The sequence below is a fragment of the Marmota monax genome, unplaced genomic scaffold (assembly GCF_021218885.2).
Source record: "Marmota monax isolate L192 unplaced genomic scaffold, Marmota_monax_Labrador192_F-V1.1 WCK01_AAM20220418_F8-fsc00003, whole genome shotgun sequence".
Classification (NCBI taxonomy): Eukaryota; Metazoa; Chordata; class Mammalia; order Rodentia; family Sciuridae; genus Marmota; species Marmota monax.
This window is the reverse complement of record NW_026694084.1, coordinates 33008797-33020967: the sequence shown is the minus strand read 5'-3', so window position 1 is coordinate 33020967 and position 12171 is coordinate 33008797.

The following is a 12171-nucleotide window of genomic DNA, read 5'->3' as shown; positions in this document are numbered from 1 at the left end:
CATGTATTTCCAGTTTGTTTATTTTCTGAATCTCCCACTAAATGTAAGAGAGGATATATGTTGGGCCTTTTTTTTTTTTTTTTTTTGCTTACTACTATATCCTGGGAGGCTAAAGGAGTGACTAGATCCACAGGATGTTCTTTTTCAGTTATCTGTCAACTAAATTGACTGCATGAATGAAATTTCTTGAATGTCCATGTGTCTGTAGTACAGCTGTTCCCACCCATTCTCTTAAAAATTTCAACAGTGTTTTGGAACCCACATGGTTTCTGGTCCTAAGTTTCTCTCACCTTCTCACAATGAGAGACAGGAGAAGGGAAGAGAGGTAAGTCTACTTCTTAGAGATAATGTAACTTGTACTGGTAGTACTCTGCCCTTTTGGAATATGTTTGTTGAATTTATTTATTATCTGGAATATTCATGCTTCACTCCAGACTAATTAAAAAAAAATCTGAATATGAGCGAAGGCATCAGTTGTATTTAATGTTCCCCAGATGATTCCAACATTCAGCCAAGTTGAGAAACCATTTTCTAAGGGACAAGAAGAAAGAGAGAAGTTTCAAACTGCACATTCATGGTCTGGCTTCCTCTCAGGCAGTTGTCTCTGGCTACCACTCTTCTGTTATCCAGAGTTGCATCCCACTCTCCAGGCTCTGACTGCGGATCTTCTGCCTCCCCTTCTTTTTCCAACTCCCATTTGAGCCTCTGAAGTCTGATCATCTTCCTCCAAACTTCCCGGAGTTCTCCTCTCATAACTTTTAAGAGATTTTCCCCTTGTGGCCACCTCCACCATTGCTCTGGACAGAAGATTTCAGTCATTGGTTCCTTTTGGTTTCTCCCATTGGACTCAACGCTCTTGTGGTTGGGGCCATGTTGTGTTCATCTGTGATTTCTCAGTTCTTATTGGAATGCTCCGTTCACAGTGGAGTCTTGGTGAGGGTTGAATTGATGAACAGAAACCATGAGAATGTTGAAGTAAGAACTGTTCGCATTGCTATTGCCTGAGGCAGCGTGTAGAATATCTGGTCATAGCCAGTGAGGGGAGAGTAAGTTGGATTGGACCACACTCATATTGGGGAGCCACCTTTCAAACACAGTAGTACCCCACCCAGTGAGATTTCCTGTTGGGAAATAGCCATTCCAGGGTGTAAATTGTCAGAAATATGTCCTTGACAGTGATGGTGATCAGATATGTCTGATGTCTCCAGTCTAATTTCCCCTGGATCTCACTTCTCTTAACAACATCATCCCTGTAAAAGATGCCTCCAAATTGTGTCACAGAAGACCATCAGTGGGGCTGGGTTGTGGCTCAGTGGTAGAGCGCTCGACTAGCATGCACGAGGCACTGGGTTTGATCCTTAGCACCACATAAATGTAAAATAAAGATATTGTGTCCACCTAAAACCAAAAAATAAATATTAAAAAAAAGACCATCAGTGGCTGTCTTGGATTCAGTAAAGAAAGAAGAAGAAAAAGAAGAAGAGGAAGAGGAGGAGCAGGAGGAGAAGAAAAAGAATCAACCAAGGATCAGAAACACTCCTCTTAATCTTCCTTGACCAAATATTTTAAAAATTATAGCGCAAGAGAAAACCGGAAGCTAACAGAGGCATTGCACTATTTTGTTGTTATCAGATAGTCACATACACAGAATTATCTTAGGTTATGACTTAATAAATTTACTTTTATTACATATAGTGACTGCCACCATTTTTAGAAAATATTTTGGCTGTATTAACTTATGAGGCTAAAATCTTTTCTTATTTTATTCTACGTGACCATCTGGACAAAGATAGATACCAAGTAATAATGAAGCAAAGATGCCTCAGGCAAATGTGAGAGACAAGGAGAGCAGCTCAGCCCTGGATGGAGAGCCACAGCCTGCAAAGGCACAGCCACGCCCAGATCTCGGCACTCCCCATGGAAGTCATGAGATGGAAGTCCACTGTCACTGTCACATCAACATGCCACTGGAAAGTGACATTGTGTCATGTCCATTTTGTATTGGAACAAAATTGCAGCAGGAGGAGTGGCCAATGATCCTATCAAACTAAGGAATATCTTCCCTTCTGAATTTCCTTCTGTATAACACAGAGGGAGTCATACTTTTCTGAAGAATGAGTTAAAATAATTCCAAATTAGAGAGGCAGCTGAAGGAAATGTTCAGTGAACAGCAGAAGGAATTCTTCATCGGGAGCCTGGGCCTTAGAGAGGTTTAAAGTGTGTGCGACCACAGAGCTGACAACCGGACTCAGTGGGATAGGGTAATTTCCGGAAATGCAATGGTTCTAAACTGGGATCAGTTCTACCTCCCAAGGACATTTCACTGTTTGCCAAGGATCTTCTTTTGGCACAACTTGGGGAAGAGGGTGTTGCTGACATCCAGTGGGAAGAAGCCAAGGATATTCTACAATACCCAATACAAATGAACCAAAATGATACTGATGTTGAGGTTGACCAACTTTTCTTATAAGGCAAATACAGTCGAAATTTTGACTGCAACACCTACTAGCAAGGTAGCTTTGGAAAATTATCCTTTCCCAATGTGCCTCAGTTTTCTTATGTGTAAAATGAGGAAATTAATATCTACATCAAGTGAAGTTTTCTTGTTTTGTCTCATATGCTGTAAACATGTAAAGGAGTCTGCATATGAGAACAGGAATATTATAGCTGAAGTGAGGGAGTAATTCTACCTTCCATCCCACAAAGAAAGTTCCTTAATCAATAGCAACCCTGCTGGATGGCCATTAACCCTTGTCACCTGTTCCTCCTGATGCCCTAATTGGTAGCTGCTGCTATTATTCTATATTATTCTTCAGCTACTACCTGGAGTTTGAGCTCATTTGTTCTATCTTTCCTCTGGAACAAAATGTCACAGATCTCATTACTCTTTCACAGGACAGCAAGTTACGTGACCTAAGATGCAAGAGTAATGTTTTCTGGGTATTGTTGGTAATATGAGGATAGCAGACCTACCTAAGCAGTTTATCACAGTAATATCCTGAAATACTGGAGCTTGCAGAATCTATCATCTAGTCATGTTTCACAATTAGAAGACTCAGACTTGTTTTTTTTCCCATCATTCCTTCCATTCCAAATCCAAATTTAATGTCAAACATTAAGGAAGAGGCACTTTCTAAGAGTAATTGAAGCACATACCACATATAGACTGTTTCTCTATTTTCAAAACATGTACCATGGATTCAAGGCAGACTGTGAGCTCTGGCTAACTCCACGAGCCACTGTTGCAACTGCACCCAAACCTCCTCCCCTTCCTCTTCATTCTCGGCTCATTGAATGACTTGCTGCCCCTCCTCTCTGTTTCACCTGCTCCATGTCAAAAGTATCATTTCCAGTAGTGATTCCTCTTTCTTCTTCATCCTCCAGATGTGGGTTCCGTTAGCTCTGGCTCTTCAACATATTTGAATCTGAGGCTCATTTTCATCAATAATGCCACTTCTTCAATGTCAGGTCCCATCATATACCCTCTCTTTTATTGCAAAAGTAACCAATCAGCCTCCTTATTTATTGCCTCTTTTAATAGACACTTTAATGTGTCTTTTGAAGGGCACTTGTAATTATGTATTAGTTACATATGTGCAGCATGCAAAAGACTTTATATCACCTGTGTTTTTTATGTAAAATTTTTATTTATATATGACAGCAGAATGCATTATAATTCTTATTACATACATAGAGTACAATTTTTCATATCTCTGGTTGTTTACATAGTATACTTACACCAATTCGTGTCTTCATACCTGTACTTTGGATAGTAATGATCATCACATTCCACCATCATTAATTACCCCCTCCTCCCTCCCTTCCCCTCCCACTCCTCTGCCCTATCCAGAGTTCGTCTATTCCTCCCATGCTCCCGCTCCCTATCCCACTATGAATCAGCCTCCTTATATCACGTAAGTACCGTGAGCTAACCAATTGCGCAACTAGAGCCATCTACAACCTTATATCAAAGAAAACATTCTGCATTTGGTTTTTTGGGATTGGCTAGCTTCACTTAGCATTATCTTCTCTAATGTTTTAATGATAAAATATCCACCCTGCAGCCCAACAGTAATTTCTAGCAATTAAGGAGTCCTTCACACCTGGATTCATAGAAGAGCAGCTGGACATTCACATTCATAAAGATGAAGTTTCTTTAAGCTCTAAGGCCCTCTAAATTAATTCTTTCAGTTAGTGTCCAAGCTGCCTCCTGACCCAGTGTGTTTCCAGGAACCCACTGTGTCGATGACCTGGGACTGTGAATGAGTCCCCACTGTGTCTTCGTGTCTGCCAGTAGGGAAAGATGTGCAGATTTCAATCCCATCTCAGCAAGTACAAGCCTTCCCACCCCTTATTCCAGCCCACAGCACCCACACTGAGATCTGGATGCTGATGATTTTGTATGGAACAGAGAAGAGGAGGTTAGAAATGCCCTTAACCAGCAACTCACATTTTGTTTTGAGGCACCAGAGTCGATATCCTTCTTGAACTAAGCAGAAGTTTTTCCACTGATTGCATGAACACAAATCACAAGGTTAAAGAACTGTAGATCTGAAAGACCATAAAGCATAAATGTTCCAGGAGACGAGCTATGTGGCAAAGCCAGTAGTCAGTCATATCCACATTTCTTTATAATTTTAAACAAATATGCCAACCTATCTGCTGAGAATAAACAAAAATAAAACCTACCCTCTGCATCTTGGCTTTAGATTACACAGTCACCAGAGAAAGTCAGTTCTTCCCAGTAAAGTTCCCCTCTTCGGCATCATCATGCTGCTTGGTTCATACAAAAATCTGCTTTCAATTTTATTTTTTTTTAAGTTTTAGGTCCTTAATAGGCATAGATCTAGTTTCTGCAGCAGGATTTGTTCAAAGTCAGCGAATGCCTTTCTGTCTTGCTTATTGCTCCAGATGTAACAACTGAGGCATAAGAAAGGGCTTTTCTAAAATCATGGAGCAAAGTGTCCCAAGACTTCAGAGTGCTCACTTGGTGAAGCTCTGGCCTTCAGTGCTGGGCTCCTTCAGCTGTGTGAAGAGCTTGAGTGGAAGACGTGTCTCACTTTGCTTTCCTGAAAGGCCTCCATTAGACACCTTGCACTGTCTTTTTAAAAAAAATTATCCTTGTCTATGACTAAAATGCTACAAAAGTGTCTTCCTAGGATCTCTTTTTAGAGATGTCTCTAAGAATCAAGAGGAACTAGCTATACACGTCAGGAAATAACATGTTCTGCTGGTCAGGGATCTGTGGTCATTTATCATACAGACTCTGACTGTGTCTTGTTCTTTTCTTATATTATTTCTGATTTCAACATTTCATTTTGACATTTGTCCCCATGTACCTGTTGTGTGAGTTTTCTCTCCACTTCCTGTAGTGCTGGATCCTAAAAAACATGTATGGCTTTTTTCTCCTCTAAACAAGGCTACTATGACCAGTCACAGTGGGCAAAAATCAGATATATAAACAAATAACTATCATTCAATATTACCAAGTTTTTATACTTATAATTATATAGTATGTCTCAGAAGCTACCACGGAATACCAAAAATGCAGGATTTAGAATCATATCCCTGGTTCACCACTTTAAAGATATGACTTCTTGGAAACTGAATTGGCTCCTCTAAAAAGACTGGAAAATTCCACTTAACTATTGTGAAGACTGAAGGTAAATTATTTATCAACAAATATTTACTGTGCATCTTTTAGGTTACAGGAACCATGCTGGACTCTCGGTGTTTAATAGAAGGCTGGTCTATTTTATAGGTCACATACATTGCTGATAGTTCTCTGAACTCATGTTCAGTTCATATTTTATTGCAGGAGATGGCACAGAAGTAAACAAATACATAACAACCTGCCGCAGTCCGGCTGCAGCAAAATAACCCGGCGGGGGGGGGGGGGTGACGAACAACTTGTGTACTTTGATACAGCAGGAGTGCAGGAGTGGGAGCCGTTTATTGCAGGACAGGAGCAGTATTTATACATTCCACACAGCTTATCTAATTAACATAAACTAGATACAGCAGTCAACCAATCAGGAATCTCCACACTTAATGGCTTGCTTTTGTTACTTCTCAAACCACTCCCTTTGGCATTTTGCCAGGCACCATCCAGACTTGTTTACGAACTCTAACATTCCCCTGGCAAAATGCCAGGTGTTATTTTGACTTGTTTACAGACTCTAACAACAACCAAATAGTAAATTAAAGATATCATATTTCCTGCTTAACCTTAAGACATGGGGCCCTCGAAATTTTTTCTTGTAATTTTTGAAATTATTGATCTTAAGAATATTTGGCAGGTATAGCAATGTAACCTCACTTATTTATTTGTGTAGTGAATTACCTTCCTAAGATTGAGAATATATCCTTTGCATTTTCTCCTGAATCATATATCAATCACATTGGGCATAAAGGAAGATGATCCCAGGATCTGGGGAAGAAAATGTCTTCTGTTCTTGGGTTCTACAGGGAGAAGAAGGCTGAATAGATTAAGTCACAGGTAGTGGCTAACTTGGTCCAAGTGGCTTGCCTGAAGATAACTCCATGAAATTAGGGTTAAAGAAAAGAAATCCCACTCTCCTATGTATGGTACATATACAAGCCTTTGTCTTAGAAAAGGAACTGAGGCAATTGGTGGCCGAAAAGAAAAATATTGATGCGTTTTATAAGGCACAAATATAATGTCTCAATGGTGCTCAAAGAAATAGAATTTTATAGAAATATTTCATATTCTATATCATATTTTCCTGTTAAGCATTTCGAATATAAACCTTCTGAAGTACCCACTGGACTCACCACTCACAATGATTGAGTGAGCATAATGCTTCAGAGACTTAACAGCCTGGAGAGATGGTAAAGAGGGTCTCTGAAGGAGGCCAGTGTACCAGAGGGTGAATCAGCACCGGGCCACAGTGAGTCCTCCAGTGGGAGTGGATCACTCAGGTCCTGAAAATGTCAGTATATCCTGTCTCCGGGATGTGGTACGTTGACTCTTGTTGTCTTTTCTGGAATAGGAGGGGGAAAAGTCATCATACCCAGCTCATATCTAATCCTTTGATATCGTTATTATGTTTTGACTAATCCAAAAGTGCATTGTAATTTCTGTAAGCCTTGTAGTGGTTGAGTCTATTCTTGTTTGTCTAAATCAACAGTGGAATCTACTCTGTTCTTTTAATCTGATGTGCTAGGGGGAATTCTCAGTGAAGACTGCATTGGCTTTCATCTTTTCTGCCAAACCTAGGGTACAATCAGCAGCCCAAGTTGCTTTGAGGACACAGTCAGTGTTCTTGCCAAGTCTGCTGTGGTTGTCTGACTGCCATGCACCATTCTGTGGAAGGGAACTTTACAATCAGAGACCCAGGGCTTTACACACTACAGATACACACACAACAAACTCTTAAGTGCAGGTCTCCCACATCCCTTTTCAGTAGCCCAGGATCATGCATCCAGCAGCCCATTTCATAGGTTTACCTGCTTACCTGGCATAACAGATATGAAATGACACATTCAGAACAAACATTTTTATTCCCCAATGTGCAAAATTATTCCTCCCTCAGATTTCCACAGCTCAGAGGTGTTATCACCACCCATTCAGTATTTGAAGCCAAAATCCTGAAATGATACTCAGTTCCTTCCGTTCTTCTTCCCCATGGAGAGGGACCCAGCAGATGTTCTCAGGTCTCCCTCACATAACTAAGCTGGCCATTCTCCACCAGGCATCATATTACCAGCCTAGTCCATGACTGTAAGATACCCTGCTTACAGGGCAGTGTGACCCTTGGACTCCTCTCACATGCACCCCCCTACAGTTCTCTTCACAGGTATTTGATTTACCTTTTTAAAACATAACAAATATCAACACTGTTACTTGTGTTATAATTCACCTCTACCAAACTTCCCTTAAAGTAGGAGATAGACAAAGAATCATCTGCTGGTTGATTAAAAGCCTATGGTGTAGTGAATAAAACACACTGGAATCAAGGATATCATTCATCATTTGATCCAAACCAGTTCTCCACAATAGCTGTATGAATTGGAGCAAATTAACTAACATCTTTGTGTTAGCTTTTCATTGCTGTGACCAAAAGACCTGACAAGGAAACTTTAGAGAGGAAAAGTTTATTTTGAGTTTATGGTTTCAGAAGTTCAGTCCATAGTCGGTTGACTCTGCTGCTCTGGGCCTGAGATGAGCTGAACATCATGGTGGGAGGGTGTGCTGGGGGAAAGAAAGTGGTTTGGCTCATGGCAGTCAGGAAGCAGAGAGGAGCCAGCCACAAGATACAGTCCAAGAACATGATCCCAGTGACTGACTTTCTCCAGCCATGCTCCACCTGCCTAAAGTTACCACAGTAGTCAACTCAAATTATTTTCTAGTTTTATTTTTTTAAAATTTTAGTTGTAGATACACACAATGCCTTTATTTTATTTATTTATTTTGGTGTGTTGCTGAGGATCAAACCCAATGCTTCACACATGTTAGGCAAGTGCTCTACCACTAAGCCGCAGCCCAGTCCAAATTTTATTATTTTTATTAGTACTTTTTAGATGTTTATTATAAAAGAATGTATTTTGACATTATACATATCTGCATACAAATTATTCTAATTAGGATTCCATTATTGTGGTTACCCATGATGCTGAGTTTCATTGGTGGTGTATTCATATATGAACATAGGAAAGGTTCGGTTCATTCTACTGTCTTTCCTATTCCCATCCTCCCTCCCTTTTCTTCATTCCATTTTGACTAATCCACTGAACTTCTATTCTTCCCTCCTCCCACTTATTGTGTGTTAGTTTGCACATATCAGAGAGAACATTCAGCCTTTGGTTTTTTGGGATTGGCGTATTTCACTTAGCATGATGGCCTTCAAGTCTATCCATTTATCAGCAAAAAAGTCATATAATTCTAGGGCTGAGTAATATTCCATTGTGCATATACAGTACATTTTCTTTATCCATTCATCTGTTGAAGGGCAACTAGGTTGGTTCCATACCTTAGCTATTGTGAACTGAGATGCTGTGAACATTGATGAGGCAGCATCACTCTGATATGCTGATTTTAAGTCCTTTGGGTATATGCTGAGGAATGGGATAACTAGGTCCAGTGGTGCTTCCATTCCAAGTCTTCTGAGGAATCTCCATACTGCTTTCCAGAGTGGTTGCACCAATTGCAGTCCCGCCAACAATGTGTGAGTGTATTTTTCCCCACATTCTCACCAACATTTTATTGTTACTTGTATCCTTGGTAATTGCCATTCTGACTGGAGTGAGATGAGATCTCAATATAGTTTTCACCTGCATTTCTCTAATTGCTAGTGATGTTAAACATTTTTTCATACATTTGTTGACCATTCATATTTTTTCTTCTGTGAAGTACCTGTTCAGTTCCTTTGCCCACTTATTGATGTGGTTATTTGTTGCATTTTGTTGTTGTCATGTTTTTTGAGTTCTTTGTATATCCTGGAGATTAATGCTCTATCTGAGGTTCAGGTGGCAAAGATTTTCTCCCATTCTGTATGTTCTTTCTCTACATTCTTGATTGTTTCTTTTGCTATGAGGAAGCTTTTTAATTTTATACCATGATGAACACATATGCAAAAATTCTTAATAAAATTAGACAGTTTTGTGCTGTCATTTAATATAGAAATATATACTTTTTTTACTAAAAAAAACCCCTGAAATTCTTTGTTCTACGTAGGATAACTTGGATAGACTTCTTAGTGTAAATTAGGAAAAGATGAATTATTGTTCCCAAGTTATTACACAACATTTTTGTACCTGTTTTAAGGTTGCCATTTTCTGAAATTCATGTTATACAAAGTTGAAAATAAACCAGGTTAGGATAGAAAACCAGAATTATTTCTAAAAGGGAAAAATGGTAGTCCTTATTCTTCTTGCCTAGATTTTGAATTATAGGTTATGAGGGAGAAGGAGGCAGCTATCAGAGAGCACTGGGAGATCTTAAATAAGATCCAACATAGCAAAGAATTTCCAGGATTCTAACATGAAATTAACCTCAAAGACTTCCCTGGTAATTAGTGGTCAACTCAGAGACCAAAGAGGATGAAGTAGAGCATCAGCAGAATCTGTGGCTGATCATGAGGTCACCTCTCCATGCAGCCTCCTCTCTGTAGACAGGTTGTGTTTAGGGGAATCCATAGCTGAGCACCATTAAAATGCTGGCCAGAATCAGGTGACCAGAGGGCAGCAGAAGTGAAATACAAGGGCATATTAGACTGTGCATGGCCAGTCTATAGTGGAGATGTCACAGGGCAAAGGGCACTTTTCCTGCAATATCTTCAGTCATATATTTCACCCACTACATGTGTTAAGGTGTATGAGGAAGTGTGTTCTTTGAAGTTTATAATTGTGTGGTATTTGTAGCAAAATACAAGAATTGGGTTTTAGTTACAACAATAGATCATAAACAGCAGATAACACCTATGGCCACAAACCATACAGAGGTGGGTGTGGACTTATCACTGTTCATATTCACTTCCAACCACCATTAAAATAGAAATGGGATCTCTGGTCAGCCAAGTAAGTGACACAGGACAAAGGTACAACAAAAAAAGAGGTTGGGAATTTGACAAGAAGATAGGCAATTTCCTGCTGATAGGAGATAGGAAATTATAAAAATACTTTGCAAAGTTAAGATATGACTATATTTTAACAGTTTTGAGAACAGGTAGTCTTGATTCTTCTATTGAAATAAATAGGTTTTCTACGAGGCCTGAGAAGGTCTTCAGCCATACATGTCACCTGCTAGATGTGTTAAGATATATGAGGAAGTGTGTTCCTTGAAGTTCACAAAAGTGTGATGCTTGTAGTAAAATACAAGAATTAGGTTATAGTTATGACAACAGACCATAAGCAGCCAGATGACACCTGTGGCCACAAACAACAGAATGCAGGCCAATAGCTGGAGTCGACTGAGATCTAAAAACCACAGCTGCAGGTGGCAACAACCTTAGAGCAGCTTGGGCCAGCTCCACCTTCTCTCCTGAGCACCAGGAGACCCCACCTTTGTTGAGAAAAGTGTCCCTGTGACAGTATGGGGGGCCAAGGCTGGTTGGAAGCCCCTGGGGACCTTTGTATACATAGCCCCAGGAAGGAAAGACTTCATTCTTCAAAGGGAACCACAATTCAGTTCACAGCAGAGAGAAGTCAAAAGAACACCCCCTCCCTTGTCCTCCTGCTACCCCATATCAGCTCAGCCAATCAGAAAGTGGCATTTTCAAAAGCCTGCGCCTGGCTCTGAAATGCTTTGGCTTTCATTTCCTAAAATGAGCAAATACAACTGCCTAGCCTGGTGAGAAAAACCTGGATTCACTGATTTCATTGGGAAACTCTTTTTTCTCCCCCACTTGGGTTCCTTGGGCATGGGAAGAAATGAAAAAGTAAACCATCTAGGGATGATTCTGACTTCATGCTCCTGCAGCATGGGTAAGCCACTCCTCTTGTGTCTTTATGTCCTTACCTAAGAGGCATGCAGCAGGAAACTTTAAAAGGTCCCTTCAGAATCTGCAGCACAACGCAGAGACACACAGAACCTTGATGGAAGGGGCAGAACTCTAGATGGATTCACCTCTGCTATCTGAGGGTCAGATCACTGACTTCAGCCTTTTAGGCCATTTTACTATACTCTGGGCTTCCTTTCAGGAAGGTCCTTAGTGTTAAGAAGGCCCTTGTTCTTCTTTGTCCTGCTCACACATTCACCTTATTAATTACCATCTTTTCTTTGAGCCATGGACCCCTCTCATTTGCATAGTAGCCTAATTTGCGGCCTCAGAAGACTGTGTACTTCCAGTGGGTCCCTGGGTCCATCTCTTGCTTCAGAGTAAGAGAAATGTCTCCGTGAAGGAGAGGCAGGTTGAACCTTTGTGGGAAGCTCTTGGTAAATTTCTTTTTCACAATTTAAACATCTATGCACTAGGGATAAAAATGAATTAACATACTTAGGAATTAGTGTAACTACCCAGATGTTTGTTCTTTAAACAATATTAAGCACCTTCTAAGTTCTAACCACAGTGCTAAGGAGATTAGTTATATCTTATATAATCAATTGAATTAAAAACACTAATTGAACACCTACTAAGCATCTGGAAACTTACATGCTGCGTTTCTGATACTTTTTCCTTCAACATTTTCTTCCTAGACTCCTCCTTCCTT